At 36.9% G+C, this 13,586-nt stretch overlaps 2 long non-coding RNA genes across 2 annotated transcripts; both read left to right on the forward strand.

Moving 5' to 3' along the window:
• The first annotated feature begins 2,395 nt into the window (after nt 1–2,395).
• Nucleotides 2,396–5,032, forward strand: LOC135119180 (uncharacterized). The gene is made up of 3 exons (XR_010278036.1): nt 2,396–3,757; nt 3,985–4,093; nt 4,282–5,032. It is a non-coding gene; the product is annotated as an uncharacterized LOC135119180 (long non-coding RNA).
• Nucleotides 5,033–8,106: 3,074 nt separating this feature from the next.
• Nucleotides 8,107–10,089, forward strand: LOC126056210 (uncharacterized). Its single transcript, XR_010278038.1, has 3 exons — nt 8,107–8,160; nt 8,349–8,418; nt 9,978–10,089. It is a non-coding gene; the product is annotated as an uncharacterized LOC126056210 (long non-coding RNA).
• The last annotated feature ends 3,497 nt before the right edge of the window (nt 10,090–13,586 follow it).

Consider the following 13,586-nt stretch of genomic DNA (forward strand, 5'->3'; position numbering starts at 1 on the left):
ATTTTGTTCTCATAATTAAATTGTGCATGTACCTATTTCAAATATATCCAATCATTACAGGCTTCGAAGACAGATTTTTAAGAAATATAATTAAGATTTATTTATATATTAAGATTTATATGAAGATATTGAGATCTTAATAATAATCATTAAGATTTTTAAATAAAAATATTTATATTAAGCATTGCTTAATACGATGAAATAAATTTTATCGATATTTTTTTAATCGAAAGAGAGCCATCCCTTGCTTGGCGTACTCGTACAACTCGACCTTGAACTGACCAATAGTAGCCGTGAATTATGCCGCGTCCCCCAGCTCACAGCGGTGAGTCGTGTTCTTAGATGAAATTGCTCTCTATATCCTATTCGCCGAGCCGTGAGCCAAAATGTAAACAAAGAACAACACTTCAAAATGGCGGGTATAACCCGACCGATGACAAAACGTCACATTTTTATGTAAAATGTTCGCAGTATCTGTGGTCTACAATTTAGTAGCGTTCCAAAATATGCCAGGGGCTCGATTCTCCTAATTTTACTTAAGAGGGCTATCACAAATTTTCGCGAATTTAAACGTTTTATACGAGGAGGGAGTGTTCTAAATAAATATTTTAATAATATTTTAAAATAATTTTTGTTTGCAATGCAAAGAATCAATGTAGGTAAATCTTGTGACGCGCGGTGACTGTGTTCAACTTTAGTCAGCGCCAAGTGCTTACCAAGGAAGGACGTATCGATCGCTGTTGCGCCGCGTAAACTCGCCGGAGTTCGAAAAATATAGCGCAACTTACACGTTTTGATACAAGTGAGTTTTTATTTAATTTATTAGTTATAATGATCTGATTGAAATGTAATATACATAAATATTAGCCCATGATACTCTAATGCGAAAATGTTATAGATAGGCTTCTCTTTTTTTGATGCTGGTCATAAAGAAATATGTACGTAAATGTCAAAGTCGTTAGTTTTCTTCTTTGTTTGAATTGTTTATATAATTTATTCTCCAAATTAAATTCTATTAATTATTTTCAGCATAATTCGATCATGGGAAAAAGAGACAAAAGAAGAATATTCGGTGCTGTCAGAATTAAAAAAAAAGTTTTGGCCGATAATTTAAAACGCGCAAGGGAAGCTCAGAGGTAAGAAATTTATCAAATACGCATTTTAAATATACTCAGTAATATTTAGATAACAAAATACGCTATATACGTGCTCTTCTCTATGTCAAGAAGTATTTTGTTTTGTTATATTTTAATATGATGTTTCTTGGGTATTTATTTTGATTTGGGTATAATTTAGGCGGTCACCAAAAATATTTTTAAGACTCTAAGCTGAGGCACCAAATAAAATAAACAACTCCAAAAAAAATAAATTGACTTTATTAAAAGGGCACTAAAGTATATAATATTATGATCGAAAAAAAATAAAATAACATCAGAAAAATCGCAAATCTCGCACACATATTATTTTTGGTTCCCAAAATGGATTAATGGTCACCAAATTCTATCCCAACTAAAAGATTAATATTGCTACCAAAAATCAAAGTTAGTGACGAAAACGAATCGCTGCAAAACCGACTCCGCTTAGTCTTGTCTGCCCTACCCCTAGAGTGCAATTCAAAAACGCGTAGGCGCGGAGGGGCGAGGCGGCCTGCGAGCTGAGACGCAGGTAGTTTTAAGGCTCGCCGCTGCGGCTGAGGCTGGCCGGCGGAGCCGGCGGAGCCGGCCAGCAAGCCGAAGCTGCGGTGGTGAGCGTGAAAACCATCTGCGACGATAAGCTCGCATGGGACCGCCGGAGCCCTGCAGCGTCGGAGCCGTGACAGAAGCCATGCTTGCTGCATGTTGCGTGCTTACATTTTAAACGCACTGAGTTACACACAAATTCATATAACAATAAATAAGCGACGTAAGTTTGGGAACCCTAGTATATTAATTGGTATTCGGGAAATATTCTAGCGATCGTTAGCTTTTTTAGTCTAACAAAAATGACCAAATTAGGAGTCATGGTATTACATAATTGGTAACATCTAAGTAGTGACAATATATAATATTTGGTCTAAAGTGTATTTTAAAGGCGTCCATATATTTTTTTAGTAGTCAATAATAAGAAAAAATGGTTTTATCTAATAATATTTTTGGAAACGTTATTTGGTGACCATTTATCCATTTTGGTAACCGTTTAGAATTTTTTTGGTAGTAAAATAGGTACTTTTTTGGGTGGTGTTTAAACACAAGCCTTTTGATTTTTAATTCCATTTCACCCATTAAACTTGTTTCTTGTCTATAGGCAAAAAAGAGCTCAAATGCAGCAGGAGCAAGTAAAGGCAAATGAAAATATTGCTTCTGATTTAACAAAGGTAAGTGTTGATCACCTATTGACATCATTCGCTTTTGGACTACTAATATTACTGGGCCCCGATTCTCCTAAGTAAATAATGTCAAAATCGAATAGAAATCGAATCGCAATATGATCACAATAGCAGTTTTAACCACATCGGGCATTCTGCTACTAATAAAAGACCAATCGTATTCGATTGACATATTTTGATTGGTGTGCGATTGGTCTGCTATTTTGGTGATTTTGGTCTATACGGTAGTTTGCTACAGCAAACTGATTCACGATTTACGATTTACTTTATAACTTTATTAATTATTTGATTTATTAAACATATGCAGACAAAATGATTCATTATTGAATGACAGAAAAGGATGAAAACGTTTATTTCAAATAAAATGGAGAGTCAATTTGTAATTTATTACCGCTGCATAAAGTTCAAATTCGCGTGCGCGTTGGAGGATCTAATATCGCGTTCTGAAACTCAACAAACGCGACAAAATTGCATAGTCTCAAAATACATAGTACATAAATAGTGGTCGGCTTCGAGAAACTCAATTTTAACTAACTTCAGCTGTTAATCTGTCCGATTATTTTTTTAATAAGACTATATAGAAATCGAAAGATAAATCTTAAGTTAAATTTCTGAACGCAATCATAATATTTGACATTAGATTTGACAACCAACTAATACCTATGTCAATCCATCCTGTCGCATTTCAGAGCACGTGTTACGAGTTACGATATCTATGAGTGCATCCTTCTATCTTTGTGGCTACGTGCGCGAGAACTTTCTTTACTTTGGTGATCCTTTGATAGTGACATTCCATAGGCTATATAAAATTCTATATTGCCCACGCAGACAAAGTCGCGGGCAACAACTAGTCTATAATATAAAAATGAATCGCAAAATGTGTTGGTAAGCGCATAACTCAACAACGCCTGGACCAATTTGGCTAATTCTTTTTTTGTTGTGTTTGTTATTGTCAGAAAAAAATAGGGTAAAGTAGAGAAGTCAGTTGACGGGAGCGAAGCCGCGGGCAAAAGCTAGTTACAAATATAATTTGTAATTACCATATCACAAATTTTCGCGAATTTAAACGTTATATACGAGTTTTGATGCGTCATTATGCTTTGGATATAGTCACAAAAAAATAACAAAAAAAAGATTAAGAAAGTTTGATCATTTATCTTGGGAGTGTTCTAAATAAATATTGGTCTATTTAAGAGTAAAACAATATATTAAAATAATTTTTGTTTGCAATGCAAAGAATCAATATAAATCTTGTGACGCGCGGCGGCGGCGCGGTGTTCAACTTTAGTCAGCGCCAAGCGCTTACCAAGGAAGGACGTATCGCTCGCTGTTGCGCCGCGTAAACTCGCCGGAGTTCGGAAAATATAGCGCAACTAACACGTTTTGATACAAGTGAGTTTTTATTTAATTTATTAGTTATAATGATCTGATTGAAATGTAATATACATAAGTATTAACCCATGATATTTTAATGCGAAAATGTTATAGATAGGCTTCTCTTTTTTTGATGCTGGTTATAAAGAAATATGTACGTAAATGTCATCGTCGTTAGTTTACTTCTTTGTTTGAATTGTTTATATAATTTATTCTCCAAATTAAATTCTATTAATTATTTTCAGCATAATTCATAATCATGGGAAAAAGAGACAAAAGAAGAATATTTGGTGCTGTCAGAATTAAAAAAAAAGTTTTGGCCGATAATTTAAAACGCGCAAGGGAAGCTCAGAGGTAAGAAATTTATCAAATACGCATTTTAAATATACTCAGTAATATTTAGATAACAAAATACGCTATATACGTGCTCTTCTCTATGTCAAGAAGTATTTTGTTTTGTTATATTTTAATATGATGTTTCTTGGGTATTTATTTTGATTTTTTATTCCATTTCACCCATTAAACTTGTTTCTTATTTATAGGCAAAAAAGAGCTCAAATGCAGCAGGAGCAAGTAAAGGCAAATGAAAATATTGCTTCTGATTTAACAAAGGTAAGTGTTGATCACCTATTGACATAATTCGCTTAGGGAACTACTAATATTACTGGGCCCCGATTCTCCTAAGTTAATAATGTCAAAATCGAATAGAAATCGAATCGCAATATGATCATAATAGCAGTTTTAACCACATCGGGCATTCTGCTACTAATAAAAGACCAATCGTATTCGATTGACATATTTTGATTGGTGTGCGATTGGTCTGCTATTTTGGTGATTTTGGTCTATACGGTAGTTTGCTACAGCAAACTGATTCACGATTTACGATTTACTTTATAACTTTATTATTTGATTTATTAAACATTTGCAGACAAAATGATTCATTATTGAATGACAGAAAAGGATGAAAACGTTTATTTCAAATAAAATGGAGAGTCAATTTGTAATTTATTACCGCTGCATAAAGTTCAAATTCGCGTGCGCGTTGGAGGCTCTAATATCGCGTTCTGAAACTCAACAAACGCGACAAAATTGCATAGTCTCAAAATACATAGTACATAAATAGTGGTCGGCTTCGAGAAACTCAATTTTAACTAACTTCAGTTGTTAATCTGTCCGATTATTTTTTTAATAAGACTATATAGAAATCGAAAGATAAATCTTAAGTTTTGTCAGAAATTAAATTATAAATCTTAAGTTAAATTTCTGAACGCAATCATAATATTTGACATTAGATTTGACAACCAACTAATACCTATGTCAATCCATCCTGTCGCATTTCAGAGCACGTGTTACGAGTTACGATATCTATGAGTGCATCCTTCTATCTTTGTGGCTACGTGCGCGAGAACTTTCTTTACTTTGGTGATCCTTTGATAGTGACATTCCATAGGCTATATAAAATTCTATATTGCCCACGCAGACAAAGTCGCGGGCAACAGCTAGTCTATAATATAAAAATAAATCGCAAAATGTGTTGGTAAGCGCATAACTTAACAACGCCTGGACCAATTTGGCTAATTCTTTTTTTGTTGTGTTTGTTATTGTCAGAAAAAAATAGGGTAAAGTAGAGAAGTCAGTTGACGGGAGCGAAGCCGCGGGCAAAAGCTAGTTACAAATATAATTTGTAATTACCATATCACAAATTTTCGCGAATTTAAACGTTATATACGAGTTTTGATGCGTCATTATGCTGTGGATATAGTCACAAAAAAATAACAAAAAAAAGATTAAGAAAGTTTGATCATTTATCTTGGGAGTGTTCTAAATAAATATTGGTCTATTTAAAAGTAAAACAATATTTTAAAATAATTTTTGTTTGCAATGCAAAGAATCAATATAAATCTTGTGACGCGCGGCGGCGCGGTGTTCAACTCAACTTTAGTCAGCGCCAAGCGTTTACCGAGGAGGGACGTATCGCTCGCTGTGTGCGCCGCGTAAACTCGCCGGAGTTCGAAAAATATAGCGCAACTAACACGTTTTGGTACAAGTGAGTTTTTATTTTATTTATTAGTTATAATGATCTGATTGAAATGTAATATACATAAGTATTAGCCCATGATACTCTAATGCGAAAATGTTATAGATAGGCTTCTCTTTTTTTGATGCTGGTTATAAAGAAATATGTACGTAAATGTCATCGTCGTTAGTTTACTTCTTTGTTTGAATTGTTTATATAACTTATTCTCCAAATTAAATTCGATTAATTATTTTCAGCATAATTCATAATCATGGGAAGAAGAGACAAAAGTAGTATATTTGGTGCTGTCAGAATTAAAAAAAAAGTTCTGGCCGATAATTTAAAACGCGCAAGAGAAGCTTACCGGTAAGAAATTTATCAAATACGTATTTTAAATATACTCAGTAATATTTAGATAACAAAATACGCTATATACGTGCTCTTCTCTATGTCAAGAAGTATTTTGTTTTGTTATATTTTAATATGATGTTTCTTGGGTATTTATTTTGATTTTTAATTCCGTTTCACCCATTAAACTTGTTTCTTATCTATAGGCAAAAAAGAGCTCAAATGCAGCAGGAGCAAGTAAAGGCAAATGAAAATATTGCTTCTGATTTAACAAAGGTAAGTGTTGATCACCTATTGACATAATTCGCTTAGGGGACTACTAATATTACTGGGCCCCGATTCTCCTAAGTTAATAATGTCAAAATCGAATAGAAATCGAATCGCAATATGATCATAATAGCAGTTTTAACCACATCGGGCATTCTGCTACTAATAAAAGACCAATCGTATTCGATTGACATATTTTGATTGGTGTGCGATTGGTCTGCTATTTTGGTGATTTTGGTCTATACGGTAGTTTGCTACAGCAAACTGATTCACGATTTACGATTTACTTTATAACTTTATTATTTGATTTATTAAACATTTGCAGACAAAATGATTCATTATTGAATAACAGAAAAGGATGAAAACGTTTATTTCAAATAAAATGGAGAGTCAATTTGTAATTTATTACCGCTGCATAAAGTTCAAATTCGCGTGCGCGTTGGAGGATCTAATATCGCGTTCTGAAACTCAACAAACGCGACAAAATTGCATAGTCTCAAAATACATAGTACATAAATAGTGGTCGGCTTGGAGAAACTCAATTTTAACTAACTTCAGTTGTTAATCTGTCCGATTATTTTTTTAATAAGACTATATAGAAATCGAAAGATAAATCTTAACTATTGTCAGAAATTAAATTATAAATCTTAAGTTAAATTTCTGAACGCAATCATAATATTTGACATTAGATTTGACAACCAACTAACACCTATGTCAATCCATCCTGTCGCATTTCAGAGCACGTGTTACGAGTTACGATATCTATGAGTGCATCCTTCTATCTTTGTGGCTACGTGCGCGAGAACTTTCTTTACTTTGGTGATCCTTTGATAGTGACATTCCATAGGCTATATAAAATTCTATATTGCCCACGCAGACAAAGTCGCGGGCAACAACTAGTCTATAATATAAAAATGAATCGCAAAATGTGTTGGTAAGCGCATAACTCAACAACGCCTGGACCAATTTGGCTAATTCTTTTTTTGTTGTGTTTGTTATTGTCAGGAGAAGGTTCTTATGAAAAAAAATAGGGTAAAGTAGAGAAGTCAGTTGACGGGAGCGAAGCCGCGGGCAAAAGCTAGTTACAAATATAATTTGTAATCACCATATCACTTTTCGCGAATTTAAACGTTATATACGAGTTTTGATGCGTCATTATGCTTTGGATATAGTCACAAAAAAATAACAAAAAAAGATTAAGAAAGTTTGATCATTTATCTTGGGAGTGTTCTAAATAAATATTGGTCTATTTAAAAGTAAAACAATATATTAAAATAATTTTTGTTTGCAATGCAAAGAATCAATATAAATCTTGTGACGCGCGGCGGCGCGGCGGTGTTCAACTTTAGTCAGCGCCAAGCGCTTACCAATGAAGGACGTATCGCTCGCTGTTACGCCGCTCAAACTCGCCGGAGCTCGAAAAATATAGCGCAACTAACACGTTTTGATACAAGTGAGTTTTTATTTAATTTATTAGATACAATGATCTGATTGAAATGTAATATACATTAGTATTAACCCATGATATTCTAATGCGAAATTGTTATAGATAGGCTTCTCTTTTTTTGATGCTGGTTATAAAGAAATATGTACGTAAATGTCATCGTCGTTAGTTTACTTCTTTGTTTGAATTGTTTATATAACTTATTCTCCAAATTAAATTCTATTAATTATTTTCAGCATAATTCATAATCATGGGAAGAAGAGACAAAAGTAGTATATTTGGTGCTGTCAGAATTAAAAAAAAAGTTTTGGCCGATAATTTAAAACGCGCAAGAGAAGCTTACCGGTAAGAAATTCATCAAATACGCATTTTAAATATACTCAGTAATATTTAGATAACAAAATACGCTATATACGTGCTCTTCTCTATGTCAAGAAGTATTTTGTTTTGTTATATTTTAATATGATGTTTCTTGGGTATTTATTTTGATTTTTTATTCCGTTTCACCCATTAAACTTGTTTCTTATCTATAGGCAAAAAAGAGCTCAAATGCAGCAGGAGCAAGTAAAGGCAAATGAAAATATTGCTTCTGATTTGACAAAGGTAAGTGTTGATCACCTATTGACATCATTCGCTTTTGGACTACTAATATTACTGTTATCACATATAATTCAGTTATCGGCACGGATATTGAGCCCTGACCTTCACCTGCGCAGAAGCGATTTACTGCCTTATTGCCTTATACGTATGGGTACGGAAAGCGATCAACAATGTTTTGATAACTATACGTGTTTCCATAGATGAAGCTATTGCGGGCGTCTATAAGCTACGATAATAGCTAACCACCTAGCACCACTTAATGATATAAATATATATAAAAAAATACTTTATGTGTTTATTGTAACTCAATCGAGCTATTCTAGGTTATAAAATTCATCGGTACAAATAATATTTCATAAATTATAAAATCAATAAATTATTTCGGAAAAAAGTGGCAAAGTCTAAAGTTTGTTTGTGCCGCGTAGCGGTCCGCGTAGAATCGCACTGGCACGCAAAAATTGTTGCGAACGAAATCAGACAATTGTCGTAATTTGTTTTAGTCGGCTTATAGCAGCGAGCGAAACAACGCGTGTCTGTGTCGTGCCTATATTTGCCTAAAATGCCAAGTTGTGTGTTACGAAAGTGTAAAAACTATGGTTCCAAGAAAAATAAGAGTGTAGGAGTTTCATACCACACGTAAGTATATTAAAATAATGTCATATTTATATATTTTCACGATTTTATTTCTCATTTACTAAATAGGTACATTTCGGATTTTTAATATGGCGGTTCGATAAGGACAGCGAATATGATGACAACTGCAGCGCGACAAAAGGACAAATAGCCACGTGTCATAGATTAATCAACCAGAAGCGAAATCGTAGGCAGAATACACAGCGTTCGTTGACCGCTTGAGTTAGTTTGTTAGCGTCTTTCTAATAATAATATTAAGATGATATAGAATTCAATTAGTAATAGCGGGCTAGTCAATATTATTTTATTACTCGATTAGAAAGTACCTTAGATAAAACATTTTTTGTAATGTTTTTGTTATCTTGCAGATTTCCTACTGATGATTATATAGAACAGAAATGGGTCAGCATAGTTCAGGCGGAAAGAAGTGAATTTAACTGGATACCTACAAAGAGTAGTACAATTTGTTCTGAACATTTTAAAAATGAAGATAAATATACTACTTCTAAAGGCTACACGCGTTTGAAAAACACTGCAGTACCTGTGATGGCCCCGGTAGAGTTTAATTTTATAAATATTATGATAGTTGAATATTTTCACAACAAGAAAATAATGATCTAACTTATGTAATTACGTGATCCGGGCATTCAATCTTGCTCAATTAATTACAAATTATATTTGTAACTAGCGTTTGCCCGCGGCTTCGCTCCTGTCAATTGACTTCTCTACTTTACCCTATTTTTTTTTTCATAAGAACCTTCTCCTGACAATAACAAACACAACAAAAAAAGAATTAGCCAAATTGGTCCAGGCGTTGTTGAGTTATGCCCTTACCAACACATTTTGTGATTCATTTTTATATTATAGATTAAGAGAATTAAGATATATCAATTAAGCCATATCAATTAAGAGAATTTATTATATTTCAGGACAATGATGATGTTCCACAATTTCGCTCACCTACCAGTCTGGGCCATGTTGATATATCCGACATGGATTCAGTTTTCGACACCCCCAGAAAAGCAAAGCTAAGGCCGCGAGTTCGTAAATTAGTTGTTGAAAAAAAAATGTTACAGAAAAAAAATAATGCTCTTAAAATCCAAAACAGCAGATTTAAAAAAAATAACAAGCATGAAAAACACTTTTTGCAATCCAACGTATTCGATATTTTGTTTGAACATTCTATGAATCAAACCCCTATACCTACTCAATCATAGATTGCAATTAATTCGAGCTATAATACATCATGCATCATGAGCATAAAAAGCACGTCAAAAAGACAAAAAAGATTCATAATGGGTATAATTTAGGTGGTCACCAAAAATATTTTTAAGAGGGCTATCACAAATTTTCGCGAATTTAAACGTTTTATACGAGTTTTGATGCTTTGGATATAGTCACAATAAAAAAACAAAAATAAGATTCAGAAAGTTTGATCATTTATCTTGAAAGTGTATTAAATAAATATTTTAATTTGTCCACGTACATCAGTAAAATCTTTGTCTCTGCAAAGGATGTTTCATAAAATGTTGCTTTTGGGTATCTTTTGATGCTTCGGTACTCCGAGGATATAGCAATTTAACCATTTATAAAAATGTTCAAGATACAACTGTATCTTGTACTTGGAAGTGCTTAAATCAATTTATTACAATTCATACAGTATTACACCAAAAATAATTCTATAAAACTGAGAGTTACTGACAATTTTCCGTACGAAACTATATTTTTTATCTATGAAAGTATAATCCAAATTCAAATAAAAAACATTTAATAATTAAGGTGGTATTGTTATAAAGCTTGAAAAAAAAAATTGGTCTATTTAAAAGTAAAACAATATTTTAAAATAATTTTTGTTTGCAATGCAAAAATCAATATAAATCTTGTGACGCGCGGTGTTCAACTCCCGACGTTCTCGATGTAGCGCTCCTCAAGAACGTAAACTTACGTTTACATTCGATCGAGGTACTACACGAGCTCACCTCCGACCACAGACCGGTTCTTGTGGAACTAGCCTCGCGCTCAGGCCCACTCGACCCGGATCGCCCTCCTCCCACCCAGATTATCACGGACTGGAGAATGCTAAGCGAAAGCTTGAAATCCTCCTCCGCCCAGTTAGAATCAATTCCCGATGAAATCAACTCAGTCGCTGACATGACGGGCGCGATCGGCTCGTTCACCGAGCACGTACAATCCACCGTGGACAAGTGTTCACGAAGAGTTGAAGCGACGAGCTTTCATCGCTTCAAGCTCCCGGATGACGTGCGTGCTCTGGTGACCGAGAAGAACGCGGCTGTCCGTGCCTACAGTACTTTTCCCTGCGACGCTAACAAGTCTCACATGCGTAACTTACAGCGTGCTGTAAAGGAACGCCTTGCTGAGATGCGTCAAACGCGCTGGGACAAGACGCTGAGCGAACTCGAGCCGACTCATCAAGCCTTCTGGCAGCTTCAAAGGAAACTCAAATCCGATGAAGTAGCTTCCACCCCGCCGATCAAACGCCCGACAATTCCATCGCCTTCGAGGACGATGAAAAGCGGAATGTCTGGCCGACAGCCTCGAGGCTCAATGCTCGCCTAGTACCCAACCGGTCGACCCGGCTCACCTACTAAAGGTCGAAGCCGAGGTCGAGCGCAGATCCTCCCTACCACCGCAAGAAGACCCCGACGATCCCTTGCCTCCCGTCACTCCAGACGAAGTGGCAGAGATCATCAAACGTCTCAAACCCCGTAAAGCTCCGGGCCCAGATAGAATAACCAATAAAGTGTTCAAAATCCTACCCGCTTCCCTCGTAATGCTCATGACCGCGATCTTCAATTGCGCCATGACCCATAACCTGTTCCCACAGGCATGGAAAGAGGCAACCGTAATCGGTATTCCCAAACCCGGTAAACCAAAATCAGACCCGTCCAGCTATCGCCCTATCAGTTTACTCAATGTGTTCGGCAAGATCTACGAGATACTTATCTATAAGCGTCTCAAAGATTACGTCGAAGCAAAGAGTCTTATTCCATTAGAACAGTTTGGTTTTCGAACCCATCACTCTTGTGTCCAACAAGTCCACCGCATCGTGGAAGGTGTGAGCCACGGATTCCAACGTGGCCAACTCACCGGCACGATTCTCTTCGACATAGCAAAGGCATTCGACAAAGTCTGGCACAAAGGCTTGATTTACAAGCTTTACCAACTCGGTGTCCCAGACCGTCTCGTCGTCATGTTACGAGACTTTTTGTCGAATCGCACCTTTCGCTATCGCATAGACGGCACTCTTTCTTCGGCCCACCCTATAAAAGCTGGCGTCCCACAAGGCTCGGTACTCTCCCCCATCCTCTTCACGCTATACACTAGCGATATTCCTAAGAACAAGCATGTTCAATTAGCCCTATTCGCCGACGACACGGCAATCTACTGCTCAGGCCTCAGCCCAGCCGCCATAGTGAGACATCTCCAAGCCTATTGCAACACCCTAGGTGTCTGGACTAGGCTATGGAGAATCGAACTCCACCCCGACAAAAGCCAGGCCATACTCTTTTCGAGCCCCCGCCGTAGGCTTCCTCCCGCGCCCCCGTCAGTCACCATGTTTGGTAGGCCGATTCCTTGGAAGGAGCATGCCAAATATCTAGGTGTAATCTTAGACCAGCGCCTCTCATTCGCCGAGCACATACGTAAGGTGCGCTCTAGAGCAGCCTTTGTGTACGGCAGATTGCACTTCTTGCTCAATTCAAAGAGCAAATTATCTCTTAAATCCAAGTTACGCCTCTACGGATCGTGCATACGCCCCGTCATGATGTATGCTTGCCCTGTGTTCGCACAGGCAAGCCATCGCCTCCTTCACAGAATGCAAGCCCTTCAAAACCGTGCCTTACGGAAAATCACAGGAGCTCCCTATTATGTTCGAAATGAGATTCTTCATGTCGACTTAAAAATCCCTACCATCCGCCAGTATATGAAGCGTGCCGCCATACGGTACTTCGAACGCGCTGAGAAACACGATAACTCACTTATCGTGTCAGCCAGTAATTACACTCCCTCCCGCATCAGTAGGATTCGCCGCCCTAGGCATGCCCTTCTAGAACCTGACGATGAGATAACTGTCCTCCAAGAGAGTAGTAAACTCACTAGCACCCTATACAAACACAAACCGCGTTCGTACAAACCTCGCCGCCGAGGTCCGCCGCGACGTCCCGTTCTCTGTCCTCCCGACCCTTGCTCATCGAGCCAGCCCGCGAGCTGAGCCAGTAGCTTTAAATTCCCCATTTAATAATAATGATCATATGATCCAGCCTGTCCCTTTGCTGCCTCCCCAGCGACGCCCTAAGCCGAGGTCCGACCCCACAGGGGGTACCCTTAGCGCAGTCGCTTAGTTTATAAGTTGTTTTACGCCCCTGGCTGGAGGCCTTAAATTCTAGGCATCCACAGGGAAAAGTCCGGTTAAGCAGTACACGGCCTCCTAGGCTGAACTGCGAGATGCCATACCAAAAACGGTGTTCAACTTTAGTCAGCGCCAGGCGCTTACCGAGGAGGGACGTATCGCTCGCTGT

This window comes from Helicoverpa armigera, chromosome 30, assembly GCF_030705265.1.
Source record: "Helicoverpa armigera isolate CAAS_96S chromosome 30, ASM3070526v1, whole genome shotgun sequence".
NCBI lineage: Eukaryota > Metazoa > Arthropoda > Insecta > Lepidoptera > Noctuidae > Helicoverpa > Helicoverpa armigera.